The sequence below is a fragment of the Mastomys coucha genome, unplaced genomic scaffold, assembly GCF_008632895.1.
Source record: "Mastomys coucha isolate ucsf_1 unplaced genomic scaffold, UCSF_Mcou_1 pScaffold13, whole genome shotgun sequence".
NCBI lineage: Eukaryota > Metazoa > Chordata > Mammalia > Rodentia > Muridae > Mastomys > Mastomys coucha.
Window position 1 is genome coordinate 10,927,805 of NW_022196895.1, and position 17,947 is coordinate 10,945,751.

A 17,947-nucleotide genomic window follows, 5' to 3' on the forward strand; every position below is an offset into this window, starting at 1 on the left:
TGAGTCAGAGGAGTGGCACCTGCTCAGGAGCAATAAAGATGAGCCCCTCACTGAAAGTGCTCAGGCCCTACAGAGGAAGTAGATCACACGCACACATGTCATGCATACATATAATTGCGATTAAAATCTGGGTTTTCCAAAACAATATGATGGGGACAACAGCTGGGAACATCTAACTAAAGGCAGACTTCCTGGAGGAAGTTACAATTGACTTAACAGCAAAAAATCAAGAGTCAGTTTAGGGGGCCAACTGTGCTCGCATCAGAACATGGAGAGAGGGAGCCGTGTGTGCAAGCGGTCATTTGCACTTTCAAATGCTACTTTTGCACACAAAAGGAGAATGAGTGCTTGATTTCAGACAGATACACACTGGTGAGGTGGGAATAGCTGTCAGCAATCAAAGAGTCTAGTTTATTGTCAAGATTAAATAACTCATCTAAATGACATGGTCCTTCCATCCATCTGGGTATTTGTCTGATTTTCACGCTTAATTTTAAAATTTACCTACAAGTCTATAGAGACTCTCTCCAGCCTTCTTCAGCCATCTTTGGTGCTTTGGAACCCATGCCTACCTTGTGTCCTCAAGGTACACTGTCACGGTTTGACTTGTGCTACTGAAATAAAACACTAACTAAAAGCAACATAGGGAGGTGAAGAGGTTATTTAGCTTATGGGTTACAGTCCATCATGAAGGTAAGTCAGGACAGGAACTCAAAGCAGGATCCGAAGCAGAGGCCTCAGAGGAATGCTGTTTATTGGCTTGCTTCCGTGGGTTACCTCTCTCACATAGGCCGGGCTGACCTGCCTAGAGATGGCACTTTCCACAAGGGCTGGGCCCTCCTACATAAATCAGCAATCCAGAAAATGCCTCACAGACACATCCACAGGCCAAAGAATTCTTCAACTATGATCTCTTTTTCCCAGTTATGCCTAGGTTTGTGTCAGATTGTCAAGAACTAATTTTAATATATAATAACTGTATTGGTTCTTATGTATCTCTTCAATAAGAATACACTTGTGATTAGACACATTTGTATAATAAAATCTGGCCATCATTGTGAACATATTTGCCAAAAGACGATGGAATAATTTATTAGACTCTCAGTCCATTCTCTCCCTCTTCCCAGTAAACCACATTGTGTAGTTTTTTTAAGAACATAGAAAGCTATTCCAGAGAATTTGCCTTGCTTCTATTTCAATGATAGTTAGGAAGTCATCATTATATATATTCATATGTGCATGTATATGTATGTAGTTATCTATGCATTTATGATGCTAAACCAAAGTGTAAAGCAATATGATTGTTCACAAGCATTTTTTTTTTCAGTCTGAGCTGTGACATGGGTGCAGAGCCAACCCCCATCTATAAAACATCCACACAGAAAAGTCATCCTGCACCCTTGGGTGTTGCCGCTTCTCTTAGAAGTTTCTCTGGGCTATCCTCTCTCATGCATCCCCCTCCCCCACACTCTGCCACACTTCCACCACCAGTGGTCCATTGGTAATCCTGTTCTCTCTTAGGCATTACCACCACAGGCTCTCAACATTTACATTTTCCTCCCATATTTATCCATTATCCCTTCAAAGTCTTTTTCTTTCAAAACTGAATTCTTGACCCCGAGAAACAGTAAACACAGCAGAGGTGTCGCTGAATGTGGCATGGCCCTGACATAATTATATAATTGCATATATGTTGCATTTGCAATTTCTTTGTATTCATGGGCCTGTTCGGTTCCCACCTTGCTTCTCTATTACCGTCTCCATGCAGCACACTCATAAAAGCCATCAAAACAACACGACATATAAACTCTGAACAGATTCAATGAACTGTTCAGTTGCTTTTTCTTCTCATTTCCTTCCACTCGCTTCAGGAATCCTTGGGCTTTGACAGTGGGAATTGAAAAACCCTCAGGGCAAGTCCCTTTGCGGCTTGCTCTGCATCTTATTTAGTGCTGGTGTCCAGAGGCTGTAAGTAATGCTGAACAGGCCGGTGTCCTGGCAGCTCAGGTGACTCACAACATCATTCAAATTCGTCAATAGTCTCCCTTAACTCTGCCAGAATAATGTGTCAGCCATCAGGATGAGTGCGGCAAGCAAGCAGGTCCGTAACCCTGGGGTTCAGCCCCACATGCTGACATGTCCAAGTGTAATGAGCCCAAATGTGGGGCTCCGAGGAATACTCTCCATTCTTCTCTCTGCAGAAAAGAAATGGTTTTCAGTGTGGTAGGGTGGGCACAAGTTAGAACAAAGATGAATCCCCAGAGTACATGGGTTAGTAAACACAGGAATATGTTACCAAAGGAAGCAGAAGAATATGTTTTCCCTAGTGAACGCTCGTTTATTTTCTTAAGTACATTTCCCAGCGTCTGGACTCGCTGACAGATGGTCCTACTTGAATCCAGGAAAGCGGCCTTGGTGACCTTTGATGTGTACCTGGCTTGCCCAGGTCTCTCCTTAAATGTCACTTCTGCTGAGAGGACCTTGCCTCCAACCCCTGCTAATTAGATTCCCCTCTTTGCATTTCTCTTGCTCCCCTGTTATTTTCTTTGCCTTCTCTTTTAGCAAATTCTAATTCTGTTTGTTTGCTTATTTTTGTCTTTGCAGAGCCAGTTGTTAAACATTTGCCAGCACACCAGTCCCCCTGTAGTGCAGCTGACTCCCCCCTTGGCTCCCACACAGCAGCCAATGTGCTCCTTTAAGTACTTGAATTTGCTCAAGCCATCCCCTCTACTCAAGAACTCCATTGGCTTCTCAGTCGCCTTGATTACAAACCAAAATTCTCACCAGGACTAAATGCAGGCGCCCCACCTGCCAAGCCCCATTCCTTCTGTACTTCTGATTCTATGCTCTGGCACACAGATCCAGCCATACCTCAATCACGCATTCATCAAAACTGTCTAAGTCAGGCAGTGACTGCTCTACCTGGAAAGTCCAACCCAAAGAGGAGCAAAGTTTGACTTCATTTTTCATATACTTATTTCCTTCCATAGGTTCTACTTGCTGAAAGCCATCCCTGATTCTTGTATACAAAATGGCAATCAATGACATCATTTCCCACCCAATTTCTCCTGGGGTTTGTTGATTGTTTCTTCTATTTAATTGTAAGATAGCATTGTGCTGTGCATGACTTAAATATGAAAGAGTCCCTACAAGTTCAAGTGTTTGAACAGCATTGGAAAGTCTGTTCTAAACCAAAACTTTAGATGATGGGGCTAGCTAGAAAGATGTGGGTTGCTAAAGGACAGGCCTTGAGGGTTATAGGCCAGCCCTGCTTCCAGTCTCCCTACTCCCAGGCCAACAATAGCAGCTACTTATGGCAACCATACATTCAACTGCCTTGGACCAGCCATTCCAGCTGCCCCACTCTCTCTGCTATATGGACTGAAGGCCTTTAAACTATGACTTGAGAGAAATTTTTTCTTTGTTTTAATATTTATATATTTTTTAAATTTTTATTTATTTATTATATGTTGCTGTCTTCAGACACACCAGAAGAGGGCGTCAGATCTCATTACGGATGGTTGTGAGCCACCATGTGGTTGCTGGGATTTGAACTTAGGACCTTCAGAAGAGCAGTCAGTTCTCTTACCCGCTGAGCCATCTCACCAGCCCCTGATTTTTTTTCTTAAGTTATTTCTTGCAGGTATTCTCTCACAAAGACAGGGAATTGTACCATATAGTATGGCCATGGCTCTAACAAGCCTGTCATGTGCTTCCTAGGCCTTTGGAACTGGTTCACTGGAAAAATGTGGAAGAGTTCAGAGCTGTAGGCTAGAGAAGCCCAGAAATTCTGGGAGCCGAGTAATGAGCTATTGCAATGGAAGAGCAGAGGACTGGCATGCCAGAAGACATGAAGCTAGCGAGTGCCCTGTGTGCTCATGAGGATTCAGAAGGATATGGGCTATCAGTTTCATGATGCTAGAGGCTGTTGTGATATTCTGGGGAAGTATCGAATCCAGGACTGACTGTCTGAGTGACCCTTAATTTAAAGGGAATGAACTAATTTATTTAACAGAGGAAATTTCAAAACGATATAGCCCTCAGTGTGTGGCAAGGGTACTCACCACTTTTAGCCTGATTTGAAGGAGAGGCCCACTCATTCAAATTTGTGGTGAAGACAAAGCTATCACAGAAGTTAAAGAGACTGTTGTCACTAAAGAGAAGCCCCAAATGTCACCATAGTACAACAGGAAAGTTTCTTTCAGGGCAATATTGCATCCATCGAGGTCTTTAGGGTGCAAAAATGAAACCCTAGTTGGAAAATAATCATTGAAAAGGACTCAGGGTGCGTTTGCTGGGAACAAACTCCTAGGGAAGTGCTTTCCCTGGTTAAGTCACACAGACACTCCGAGGTGGCTATACTCCCCTGTGAGGCCATGCTCCACGAAGGTCAGTTTTCAACTCCAGTTGGCAGCAGAACTGGTTACACTGTGTTGACTAGAAACACACGGGTGCAGGGTACAAGAGTGCTGGGTCATGGAGGTTTGCACACACTGGGGAATCCCAGGAATGTAAGATATCCATCAACAATAGCTGTAGGCATTGAGAAGAGAAAGAAGCCATGGGTAGTTCAGGCATTAAACCTGTAGATATGAGGGCATCCGAGCCTCCTGGAGCCTAGGCAGTATTACCAGGAGCCCTGGTTGTCAGATGTAGAGCTTTACTTTGGTGTTTGCTACACTGTTTTGGGACCTTGTTCTGTTCTTGCCTTTCCTTAAAACTCTCCTCTTCCTTATTTCTGAAATGAAGAAGTTTATTCTGTGCCATTGTTGATCAGAAATATGAAATTGGCTGCAGGTCATTGTTTATTTGTTGTTTTCGTTCACATTACAGGGGTCTACAGCTCAGAATTCATCTTGAGTCTCAAAAGAGACATGAGTCTATTAAGATTATGGGGACAGGGCTAGTGAGATGGCTTAGCAGTTAAGAGCACTAACTGCTCTTCTGGAGGTCATGAGTTCAAATCCCAGCAACCACATGGTGGCTCACAATCACCTGTAATGAGAAACAAATACAAAATAAAAAAAAAATTTTTAAAGAAAGACTATGGGGCCATTTGAAGTTTGAATAAATGCATCTTGAATTCTATGATGGCCATGAGCCCACACAGGCCAAGGGCAGAATGTCATGACTTAAATGAGAAATGTCCCCTGCAGGCTCATACACTTGACAACTTTGCTTGCATATGTTTTGCTAGGTTGGTAACCATTTAGAAATGGGATCTAGCTTGAGGAGGTGAGTTGCTGAGGGCTATGCCTTAACGGTCCTAGCTTTTAGCTCAAGTCACGTGTTTCCTTATCAGCAAAAGCCATACTTGTGAACCCCAATCACCATGTACCCAGCTGTGCCAACTGCCATTCCTTCCCTGCCTTAAAGGCTGGGAGCCAAAATAATTTCTTCTTCTTCCTTTATTTTGCTTCAATTAGAATTGTTTCAAAGCAATTAGAAAGTTCTAATGTGCATTCTGTTTTTACCACATATAACAGAATGTTATGAAGTACACACATATATTCTATAGAATGGATGAATATAGCTAATTAACATACCTCCTCCAACAAGACTATATCTCCTAATCCTTCCCAAATAGTCCTACCAACTGGGGTCCAAGCATTTAAATACATACCTGCAGGGGCCATTCTCATTCAAACTTCCACAGTGCTGAATAGGAAAGGCAAGATCCTCATCAAAGCTAGACAGGCAGTGGGGCACTGCTATTATACAAATAAATAACAAATGAATGGCCACTAACTGCTATGCAATGGAAACACCAAGGAGATAAAAGAAGGATGTGAAAACATGTCCTGGTTGGAGCTAGGAAAAATGTTGAACCAGAAAGATGAAAAGTATATCATATTGTGCCTACAGAATGGCCCCCACAGGCATATCTATTTCAGGATTTGCTTCCCGGTTAGTGGAACTGTTTGGGAAGGATTGAGAGGTGTGTCCTTGTTAGAGGAGACATGTTTCTGAGAGTAGGGTTTGAGGTTTCAAAAGCCTACATCTCCCCAGTTTGTGTGCTACCTCTTTGTCTGTGTCTCTGTTTGCCTTCTTCTCTCTGTCTCTGTCTCTCTCTTGCTCCTTCTCTTTCTGTCTCTCTCTCTTTCTATCTTTCTCTCTCTGCCTGATGATGACTGTTGTCTCAGCATATAAGCTCCCTGCTACTTCTCCAGAGCCATGCCTGCCTGCCTGCCTACTGCCATACTCCTAGCTAGGATTATCTGCGATTCACCCTCCAAACCTGGAAGCAAGCACCCAATAAAATGCTTTTCTTTTATAAGTCATCTTTTTCATGGTGTTTTAGTATGGAACAGAAACGTATCCAAGATTTCTCCGGCTCTTGTTACCATATCTATCCCATATGAGGATGATCTATAAGTATGCTTGCATTCAAGGGCAACTGAGCCTGGATTTCAGGCTCACAGGAATCATTCTAATACTTGGACCTATAAAGTGCTCAATAAACAGTTACAGGTCTGATTAGTATATATGACTCTGAAAAACTGTCAAGGCTTGCTAGGGTACCATGGTTTCCCATCAGTTCCAGAAGATGTAACTTTCAGAATATTTTTCACTCATGAGAATACTAATTTACACAAAATTGTGTATCACATCAAGAGAGCTTTTATTCACCAAGAATGCAACATAAAAACAAATGAGGCAAGGGGTCATAGGATTTAAGTCTGTGTGTGGTGTGGCACAAGTGGAAGGAGTTAGGAAACGAACTATGTATAGATAAACAGCCTTCCCATCAAGACTCGTCCTCCCAGTGGCTTTTGGTTATTTTTGTCTTTTAAAGCGTTCTTGGTATTTTGAAGGGACAGGTTGTCAATTTCATTTACTTTTCTCTAAAGTGGACTAAGCTATAAAGGGTAAGACCAAATTAGTACATGACCTTTTTTGTTTAAAATAGTTGCCATGTTTGGGTTACAGAATAGGTGTTCGGCCTGTACTTCAAGTGGTCTCTATCCCGTTCTTTGCTCTGTTCCTATTTCTAAAGTAAAGAGAACACCTCCCGCAAACACAGAAAAGTCTATCTTGCATCATTTTTTTAAACTTTCCAATTTCTATTTGCTGCTTTGTTCCCCATACTTCTCTGTCCTCTCTTTTGTTTAAAGTCTCATTTAGCATTCTCTTGAGGAGAGAACACAAGATTACAATCTAATGATTGTAATGGGAACGGGTTAAGTTGCTGCCATTCCCCGTTTTCATTACAATCTTGGTGGCAAGGATAATGTAACAGAATTTTTAATGCCTCATATATTACATGAACATTTTCCCATGAGCACTCGCTCCCGGTCCACCGACAGCACTGTGGCTGTGTGCTGTAGGACTTTGATCTTTTTATATTCTGCATTATAATCAATTGGCCATTTCGCCCCTTCCCCATAGGTTCCAGTCAAGCAAGTAAAAAATATTTTGATCCATAGCCTTCCCCTACATCTCGTGTCTATAAAATCCTACCAACCACAAAACATCAATGCAAAAATCTGTGTGTCCAGTCATTCAAAGTGGAGAGAAGGCAGAACCCAGGTGTTCTGGACAGTCACTTCTCTGCAAAGCATCCTGGGAATTGTAGTTTTTGTCAGCTAACGTATAGTTTGTTCCTTTCAATATCCCAAGCTCTTGTTGGGGTTGGATCTTAAGCTTCCAGGTGCTGCTGCTAGGAGCAGAAAGTCTTGCAGATCCCTGTTATTCTAAGTGTGTTCCTCTTCTCTGCAAGGTGTGGGTTTCATTTGTAAGCATATGAAATAGAAATCCAGATTTCCTTTATTTGAATCTGCATTTTTTCTAAGATTTTCCCATGGTTACTGTAGAGAAAAGATGTGGTATTTCTTTCAGGGCACACCTAGTATAAATAGTAGGATGCAGGCCCTTTAACTTTGAGTGACCTCTGATGGTCAGTGTGGGAGCCCAGACTAGAGGCACGCTCTAGAATACCCCTCCCCAGTTTCTCACCATCGCCCTGCAACGTCAGCTCCACATGGTACTCTGGTTTCCCTACTAACTTTTTGGGTTCCACAATCTAAAGGATTCATACCTTTCGATAAACTAATTCTTAAATTGTCCTTCCAAAGGAAACTTGTCAATCCCAATCTCAGTGGAGGTTACTGCATTCAAAATCATTTAGCTTTTCTGTGAATCAGTACCTTTGTTTATAACCCCAAAGCAATATTATTACTAATCAATAGTAAGACAATGAGAGCAAACTACTGGCAATGGGTGATCCCCTCGTCTGAGCGAACAACACAAGGACAAAAGCATCTTACTTCACTGAGCGGCCTTTGCTTCAGAAGGGCTCCGCCATCCCTACTCTTTGAGAAAGTGAATTTCTCTCCAGCCCAGTTCACAGGAATCCCCAGGGTACTGTCCCTGTCTGCTCCACTGAAGCTTCATCGCCACAGGCAGAAAGGGATTAAGGTCCAGATGGGTCCTACCTGAGCAATGGATGTCACCCAGCTGGAAGAGACTGGAAAGTGTGGTCTTTACACAGATGTCTCACTCCACTGCATGACTTTGAAATCAGATTGGGTGTTTGGGTGAGCACCAGTAGTTCCCACTACACTCATCCAGTTAGGTTATCCTGGGAGTTAAAGGCATTATGGAGAGAAATAATTTTAGCATCCAATCAATACACACTGGCTACGCAAGGTAGCTGTTTTCTTCCTTCCTTTCTTTTTAAAAGATTATTTATTTATTTATTTATTTATTTATTTTGGTTTCTCGAGACAGAGTTTCTCTGTATAGCCCTGGCTGTCCTAGAACTCACTCTGTAGGCCAGGCTGGCCTCAAACTCAGAAATCTGCCTGCCTCTGCCTCCCAAGTGCTGGGATTAAAAGCACATGCCACCACTGTCCGGCTAAAGATTTCTTTATTTATTTTATGTATGTGGGTACACTGTCACTGTCTTCAGACACACCAGAAGAGAGCATCATATCCCCATTACAGATAGTTGTGAGCCACCATGTGGGAATTGAACTTAGGACCTCTAGAAGGGAAATCAGTGCTCTTAACTGATAAGCCATTTCTCCAACCCAGCTGTTTTCTTTACCATCTTATTATTAGCCTTCTAATAACTGTGGTATTGTATCTCTGTTGTGGCTATTCAAAACTTAAACTCACAGAATATAAAGTGATTGAATTTCAGCCCAGTTTGCCTGAGGGGTGGATGGATAGCTCAGATCAAGCCACAGTGGCAACATGAGGTTGGCATGGTGTTAGCACCAAAAGATCTGATGTCTACAGCGGGTGACAGCCAACACTCTTGGCTATACCTTGTTTTATACCATAGTTGGTATACCAACTATACCCTTGGAACCTGCATGGTCCTCAGAAATTTGGGTGCTCATGGCCCATCAATAGAATGTAGTTTTTTGGAGAAAGGTGAGAGGAAGTCTGATGTCACAGTGAACTGCATTGAGTTATAGCAGAGAATTAGCCCCACCGTAATTCTCTCCTGTACACGTGGCACTTTAGGTTGTGGCTGTAGGCTAAATGAGGTGAGTGAGGCAACTTGTTACCCTAAGCAATCAAGTGACTGCACTAGCTGCTACTGCGGTGCAAGTGAGGCCTACAGCTATCATTCTCTGTGGATATCTGCTGTTTTCACATAACCAAGAAGTAGATGGAGTCACAGCAGAAGGGAACTTCTCTGTGTAGGCGGATCAGCAAAGCTCTGATCTCAGGGACAGAGTAAACCTGGAACTCCAGCCAGCACTTAGCCATGGGGGAAATCACACACACACAAAAAAAATCTGACTCATTCAATGTCATTTTTACCTTTGCTGGAAAATTTATTTCTTCCACATCAAGAAGCAAAATGTCTTCTACAAATGCACATCTAAGCTCCTGGTTATTTGACTTCTGAAAAATGGTATCTCTTTTAGAGGCATCCTAGGCCCTTTAAAGGAATTTTATGTCTCAAAGTAAGAAGATAAATTGGCCCAAGTCTAGAAAAATGAACATAAAATAGAAATAAAATTTGGGTCCTGTAAGGAATTTATTAGGAAGACCTCAAGATACTTACGAAAACTTTGTATTATCTGCCTTCTCGCACAGCACCTCTTCCACCCAGACACACTAGTCTCGGACCACGGTCCAATGCCTTGTCACTTCACATGTAGATCACAAGCTCCAGGGGAGCTTCTTTTGCTCCTGACTCTAAGGTGAATCCCACATGGTAGGGTTACCTCCTACCACCCTAGCCTGGGACCCTGTATGGTAATTTGTTTGGCTGGTTGGTTTTATATTTGTCCTTGTTTTGTTTTCAGACAGGGCCTCTTGTAGCCCAGGCTGGCCCCAAGCTTGCTGTGTAGTCAAAGCTGACCTTGAGCTTCCACTTCCATTTCCCAAGTGCTGGCACCGGAGGTATGTACCACCACCCTTCCTGGTTTGACACAGTGCTGGTGAGAATCCAGAGCTTCACACAAGCCGGATGAGCAATCTACAAAAGGAGAGCCGTGGCCAGCCCAGACCCTGGCTTTGACTCACCATTTTGTCCAGTCGCACAGTGTGCCCGTTTCTAATAGCTGCCTCGGTACCTCTCCACAGCAGTATTTTCTGCTCAGTTCCTGGCTTCTTGCTCCATGTCCCTCAGGACTGGGTCCTTGTGTCCCTGAGTCCATTCAGAGATTTGCCTGATCACCAGTCCTGTGACTTCCTGCTGCTTGGTGACAGATTCCCTGGGCCACCTGCCGCCAGCCTGCCCACCTGCCTGCCTGCATCTGCACCTATCATCTGCTGCCAGACAGCCATCCTCCCCACGGAGGGGTAAGAACAGATGGAATGCTCTTAACAAAGCACTGTAACGAGAGAAAATGCCAGCTAAACTGCTAGAAAAAAGCCGAGGGTTAAACTCTTTCATTAGGAAAAGGAAGTTGCTTTAGATGAAGGCCAAGGACACAGAGAGAGAGGCTGCTTTCACGCAGTCTGGACAGCAGTTGTTCACAGGCTTGGCGGAGCACAGGGGTCAAATATTGTGTTCTGGAGCTGCACCAGCTGAGCCTCCCAGTCCACCTTTACTAACAACGGAGAGGGGACAGAATGCCATCTCTCCCAGGTTCAAAGTTCCATCTGTAAGACAGTGACACCACCCTGTGGACTGCCAGTATTCTTACTGATGGTGAAAGACTCCAGGCATAGTCTCTTCCAGTGGTTCCTTAAGTATGGGTCTGGATATAAAGCAATCAGTCAGTTCTCAGATGCATCCATTCTAGGGGAATGGTATACATAGCATAGATTTTGTCATGGGGTGGGAGAAGGAATTTTGTACAGAAGAGCAGCAAAGCCACGGCTGGATGAGTCACCAACCTGTAAAAGATCAATACATTCAATGAGAGTGTAAGTGATGGAGCCACTGAGATGGGAACCAGCCCCAAAGTCTGTGTGTGGTAGAGAAAGAAGAGCACAAATGGCCACCCTGGGAGACGGAACACTGAGGCTGGGGAATGAGTCATAGTGGAGACCTTTCAAATAGAGGGAGTAGGAGGGACGGGGCACCCTGCTTTTACGGAATATAAGCATAAAAGCAATGCTTCCCAAGGCACCAGGAAAGGAAGTAGACAGACTTGAAGAACAAGAGCAGCGCTGTGGAAGGGAAGTGATACAAAGTATCTATAGCAGCTCGGATAGGGAAAGCAGGGTGAGGAAGTCTACAGAGGCAGAGGTAAACAGGCAGTCAGCTGTGACAGAAGAGAAGAGGCAACCAAGAAACGCAGTAATAGAGAACACTGCTCCAAACAGCAGCTGGGAATAGGGAATTGATAACAAAGTAATAAAATACCAGCAATGAGGGAGCCAGATACCATTAAAGTACGCAGTAGTTAATAACAAGGAGGCCAAAGTCAGGAAACAATTAATAAATTAATAAACAACAGCGAAGTTTAAAATGAATGTAGACGAAAAAGAGGTTATCTGGGGTGATTTGTTCAGTGCATGAAGGGCAGGGGCTGCCTGGAAGTGAGGCTGGCATGGTTCAGCTCCGTTGCTGGGTTCATGCTGCTGGCTCTGGGGTACTGAGACAGGAGGGGACTAGCCCTCCTAAAACAAGAGACTCTCTGCTGACCCCCGAGGGACTCATATTCAACTATGGGAAAAATGGCCTCAGAGATTGCCTGCCTCAATGATGCTGACAGCCAACGTAAGTGGAACTTCATTCCGAAGACGCTTGCAGAAGAAAGTAGTAGAGAGCTGTTCTCAAAATGTAAGTCTAGGGCCAGTTAGAGACCCTACTCTCCGTTTTCATGCCCTATCATCAACATCAATATACTGTTTTGGGTAGTTTGGAAAATAATCAGAAAAACTTTAAGCCAATATGAGTCTCCAAGGGTCACATGGCTGCCCATCAGTAGTAACTCCAGCCTTAGAGCTGAAAGCTCCCACCAGTATAAAGTCCCTCAGCTGTAGAGTGTACGCTTATCTTCTACAACATGGTTTGCTTAGTGGAGTACAAGAGATGAGTGAACCAAAGTATCATAATAAAACCCTTCATCTTGTATAACAAATACACACTAATTACAATTTAAAGCATTATTTTTCTTTTTCTAACACAGTGATGGCACTGGGAGCTGCAAAGATCAAGGCTTCGGAAGCCTTGGTTGGAGTGTATTTTCTGCTCCTAGGAACATCGGCAAAGCAAGACTGCTAAGTGGACATAGTCTTCCTATGGCTTTTATAAAAGCTTCCCCAGCTCTGTGTCTGTGTGATACAAGATTGCTACAAGCAATGATGTGATACATCATTGCTTTCCCCAGAGATGTGTCCAGAAGGCAGGGTCCCTGTGTCAGCCTCCCTTGCCTGCCAGGTGGTTCGTTTTTTGCACATTGAATGTTTCTTCCTCTGCCTATTCTTATTTGTTCCGTGCTCAATAGTGAGTATCATAATGTTGGTTGTCCTGTGGACTTAGAAACTTGGTTCTCCCAAATATCCAACTGAGGAACATTTTCTACAGAGATACTGCCGTTTGTCACCCAACGATGAGACTTAAGTGTGAGGGAGAGAGAAATAGAAGTAGAGGCAGCAGCTCATTACAGATAACCTGGACTTATAGAAAGGATAAAGGAAAGAGGCAGAGGAATTGGGAGTAACTGATGTAAAATGGTAGGAGAGTGAGGAAAATAAACAACCAAGAGATGAGAGAAGGAGCATATGGACAGGAAGCTAAAGAATGGGCTTAGTGTCACTAGATGATATGCCTTCCATAAAAACATTGATATGATAAATATGCCAAAATCAATAAGAAACACTCATTACATGGCATGTATAATATATAAAGTAATATCAATAGATTTCCAACTTAATAAAGGTGAAAGTGTTTTCCCTGAGTCTGATGTTGTAAAACACACATTTCTCATCTTAAATAATGTTAAAATAATTGATTAGAAGAACATTGAGCTGAAGCAGCTCAAAGACCTGGATTCCTACATGGAAGCTATGGGTTGTACTCCCATCTGGAGGGTCAAAAAAAATTGCCAGAGTAAAAGGTTCACATTAGAACTTAATTAAAAACCAAAAGAGTAACTAAGAGGAGGTGATTCTGACAGCATGAGCCTGTGCTGTATCACATGACCTCACTGCTGCCTTGATTCAGAAGACATATCATGAGAACCTCACACAGTGTGTACTGTGACGCCTTCGGTGGCCACTGTCTGGAACAGCTCAGATTTGAAACTGCAGTATGGGAGAAAACAAAGTGTTTTTTATGGTGCATACAAAGTTTTCTGCTCTTACAGGTATAGAATGGTTTAACTGTAAAGCCAAACACTTCTCATATTTTACTATCTCACCTTGGCAGCTACGTATCATATTACTGTATTGTGTTAAAATGTTTGCATTTTAAAATGGAGTTGTTAACTTGAGTCTCAGTTTTAAAAACTCATTTAATGAGTTTTGGTTTAAAATTGGAACAGAATTTTCAGTCATTTCTGAAATGACTCTAGACTTTACCACTGTCATTTTATACAATGCATTTATGCAAAATGACAATCTCAACGACACTTTAAAACACCAAGTAAACAAATGTGTCTCTTTTATGAGCATGAAAGTTCTCTTTCGTGTTTAACAAATACTAAAATCATGTATGTGCCCTTATGGTCATGTGGACAAAAACACAGACCAATGCCATTGGAACATGGTTTGTTTTTTGGCCTCTGACATCCTTTTGAGCCACTTGGTTGATGAAAGAGGATGTAGGATGTCAGGGTCACTAGGTCTGGTTCTCATTCCATCATAGAAGGATTTTTAAGTGGCACATAGTATGCCCTGACCGCACCTGTGGAATACAATGAGGACACACATACTGTGCAAAGGTTGCAGGAGGTAACAAAGAACATACACTGAAACTCTCCCAGGACTGGCACAATGGCTCAGGCAGTCAAGTGTAAGCGTGAGACCTGAGCTGCCCCGTCCTGAAGTCATGGGGAAAGCTGAGCATGCTTGTCGTGCCAACTCTTGCTCTTTCATCTCCACCCCCAGCTACTGAAATAAGCTCTTGTTTACAAGACTCATCTTAGTGGTTGGCATGTTGCTCCCTAACAATTCTTATCCATTTCTCCCTACCCCAAGACTCTGGCAACTACTAATGTATCATCTGTCTCTATAGACTTAACTATTCTGACTATTTCATATAAATAAAATTGTACAATATGTGGCCATTTTTCACCTCAGAATATTATTTTTTATCTTCATCCAAAATATAATTGTATAACTCGATATCCATTTTCTTTTATGATCAAATAATTCTCCACATTATGTAAACAGTTGACCTGCTCATTAGTAACATACATCTGCATCCTTCTGACCTTTCTGTCATTGCGAATAGTTATGCTGCTAACATTTATGTACACACTGCCATATTTGTATTTCTCTTGTAGATATGCTGTCTTAGTCACCATTCTACTTATGTAAAGAAACATCATGCCCAAGGAAACTGTTATAAAAGAACTATTTAGTTGGGGGTTGGGGGGCTTGCTTATAGTTTCAGAGTCTTGGTACATTATCATCATGGTAGGAAACATGGCAGCACACAGACAGTATCTGAGACCTTTGTATCCTGATTATCAGGCAGGGAGAGAAAGACACTGCAGCTGGTGTGGACTTGCAAAATCTCAAAGCACATTTCCAGTGACACACTTCCTTCAACAAGGCCACCCCTCCTAATCCTTCTAATCCTTTCAAACAGTTCAATTCCTATTGACTAAGCATTCAAATATTTGGTCTATGAGGCCATCGTTACTCAAACAGCCACATACACATATAAGTAGAAGTAGGGGCCACATGTAACTATACATGGAACAATTTTTAAAAAAATGCTGAACTATTTTCCATCTTCATCCCACTACCAAGGATATTTGAGGGCCTTTCTTGTCAACATTGCTATACTTTTGATTTTAGGCTACCCTAAGGGATACAATGTGATATCTCACTGTGGGTGTGATTAGAATTTTGCTAATTATTCAACATCTTTTAAATAGCTAAGTTGTTATTTGGTTAACATTAACAAAATAATTTATTAATATGAATTAAACATTAATATTTATTTCCAGTGAATGATACATGAAAGATTCTAGTTTCATTTGCACACAGGAGAGTCCCCCAGGGGCTGGAGAATAGCTCAGTCAGTATGGCTTGCCATGCAACCATGTAGACCTGAACTGGACCCCTAAAACTCACAGAAAAAATAAGTAAATAGAGCTGATCATTCAGGATAACACTTACAATCCGAGTCCCACGCATGAGGTGACAGACAGACCATTGGAACTGACTGACCGACCAACTAATCTACTTGACAAGTTCCAGGACACTGAGAAAACCTGTCTCCATAAACAAGGTAGAGAGTTTCTGAGGAATGACACAAAAGTTGACCTCTGACCTCCACACACAAGTACACACGCATCTACACACATCAGAAAAATATTTCAGTGCTCAGATAAATGTTTCAAAATCACAATGTAAAAGTCAAATACCTGCCTACTTAGAATTTTAATGTTGGAGCTGGGGAGACTGTCAGTGGGGGGGCACCTTACCTGACATATGAGAGGCTGGGTTCAGGTCCATAGAAGGTTTGTCAGGCTGGATGCCTGCTACTATGTGTTTGTGATCTTGGGTCACCTATAGTGAAGACAAGAGGATTCCAGAGTCCCCAAGCCAGCTACCATTGTATACAAGCAGCAAAAAAGAGATCCCGTCTTAAACCAGATGGAAGGCAAGAACCAAGACCTGAAGATGTTCTCTGACCCCTCCACCTAGCATGCATACATCAATAGACGTACACATGATATAAAATGTAGCCGTAAATTTAGAAACAAAATCCAAATGCAGTTTAACAGTGCTCTACTTCGGGACTCTGATATCTATAAGATTTAAAAGGCTCTGTGGATTGCTTGGCCTTAAAACACTTTATCTCTCTTTTTAAAAAAGATTTATTTATTTATTTTATGTGTATGAGTACACTGTAGCTGTACAGATGGCCGTGACCCATCATGTGGTTGCTGGGAATTGAACTGAGGACCTCTGCTCGCTCTGGCCCCACTCTCTCCGCCCCGCTCGCTCTGCCGTAATACACTGTAGCTGTCTTCAGACACAACAGAAGAGGGTGTCAAGATCTCATTATGGGTGGTTGTGAGCCACCATGTGGTTGCTGGGATCTGAACTCAGGACCTTCGGAAGAGCAAATCAGTGCTACAGTGGAACATTTCCTATTCATTCACTAAGACTTCTTCCTCAGTAGACTATATTTAAGAATGCTGTAGGGGCTGGAAATATGACTCAACAGATAAGAGCACTGGCTGCTCTTCTGGAGGCCTACATGGTGACTCACAACCATCTGTACTGGAATCTGATGACTTCTTCTGGTACACATGAAGACAGAGTACTCATACCCATAAAATAAATAAGTAAATGAATAAAATGCTGTGATTTTCCTCTGTTTTTGTCACTAGCTCCTCTCTTTTTCACTGAGACTCAATATCTTATTATAATTTATTTGGTTATATAATACTTTTTCAAATAAACAACCACATTTAAAAGAAAAGTATTTAATTTTTAAAAATATATTTGCATATATGGGTGTGGCACATGCCATGCATGTGTGTGTGTGTCCTCAGATATGAGAAGAGGGCATCAGATTCCTAGAAACATTGAGAGTCACCCAACCTGGGTGTGGGAACTGAACTCAGGTCGTGTGGGAGAGCATCTCTGTTTAGTTCTATCTCTCCAACTCCATAAACAACCATTCTTAGGACCCCGGGAAAGGATAGGAAGAGTAGGTGATAAAGTGATAGCATGTAGGTGATAAAGTGATAGTCTGTCACATGGCTGATGGAGGTGATAAGGTGATAACGTGTCTGTCACATAGCTGATGGAAGTGATAAGGTGATAACATGTCTGTTACATAGCTGATGAAGATGATAAGGTGCTGATGGAGGTGATAAGAAAATAAGATGTCTGATACATGTCTGATGGAGGTGATAAGGTAATAACATGTTTGTCACATGGCTGATGGAGGTGATAAGGTGATAACATGTCTGTCACATAGCTGATGGAAGTGATAAGGTGATAACATGTTTGTCACATGACTGATGGAGGTGATAAAGTGATAAAATGTCTGTCACATAGCTGATGGAGGTGATAAGGTGATAACATGCCTGATACATAGCTGATGGAGGTGATAAAGTGATAACATGTCTTTCACATAGCTGATGGAGATGATAAGGTGATAACATGTCTGTTACATGTCTGATGGAGGTGATAAGGTAATAACATGTCTGTCACATGGCTGATGGAGGTGATAAAGTGATAGCATGTCTGTTACATGGCTGATGGAGGTGATAAGGTGATAACATGTCTGTCACATGGCTGATGGAGGTGATAAGGTGATAACATGTCTGTTACATGGCTGATGGAGGTGATAAGGTGATAACATGCCTGTTACATGGCTGATGGAGGTGATAAG

The 17,947-nt window shown here is 42.4% G+C and overlaps 1 pseudogene; it reads left to right on the forward strand.

The window, feature by feature from the left end:
• The first annotated feature begins 687 nt into the window (after window positions 1-687).
• The window catches only part of LOC116087795, a 50,590-nt pseudogene continuing 33,330 nt past the window's right edge, over window positions 688-17,947 (forward strand).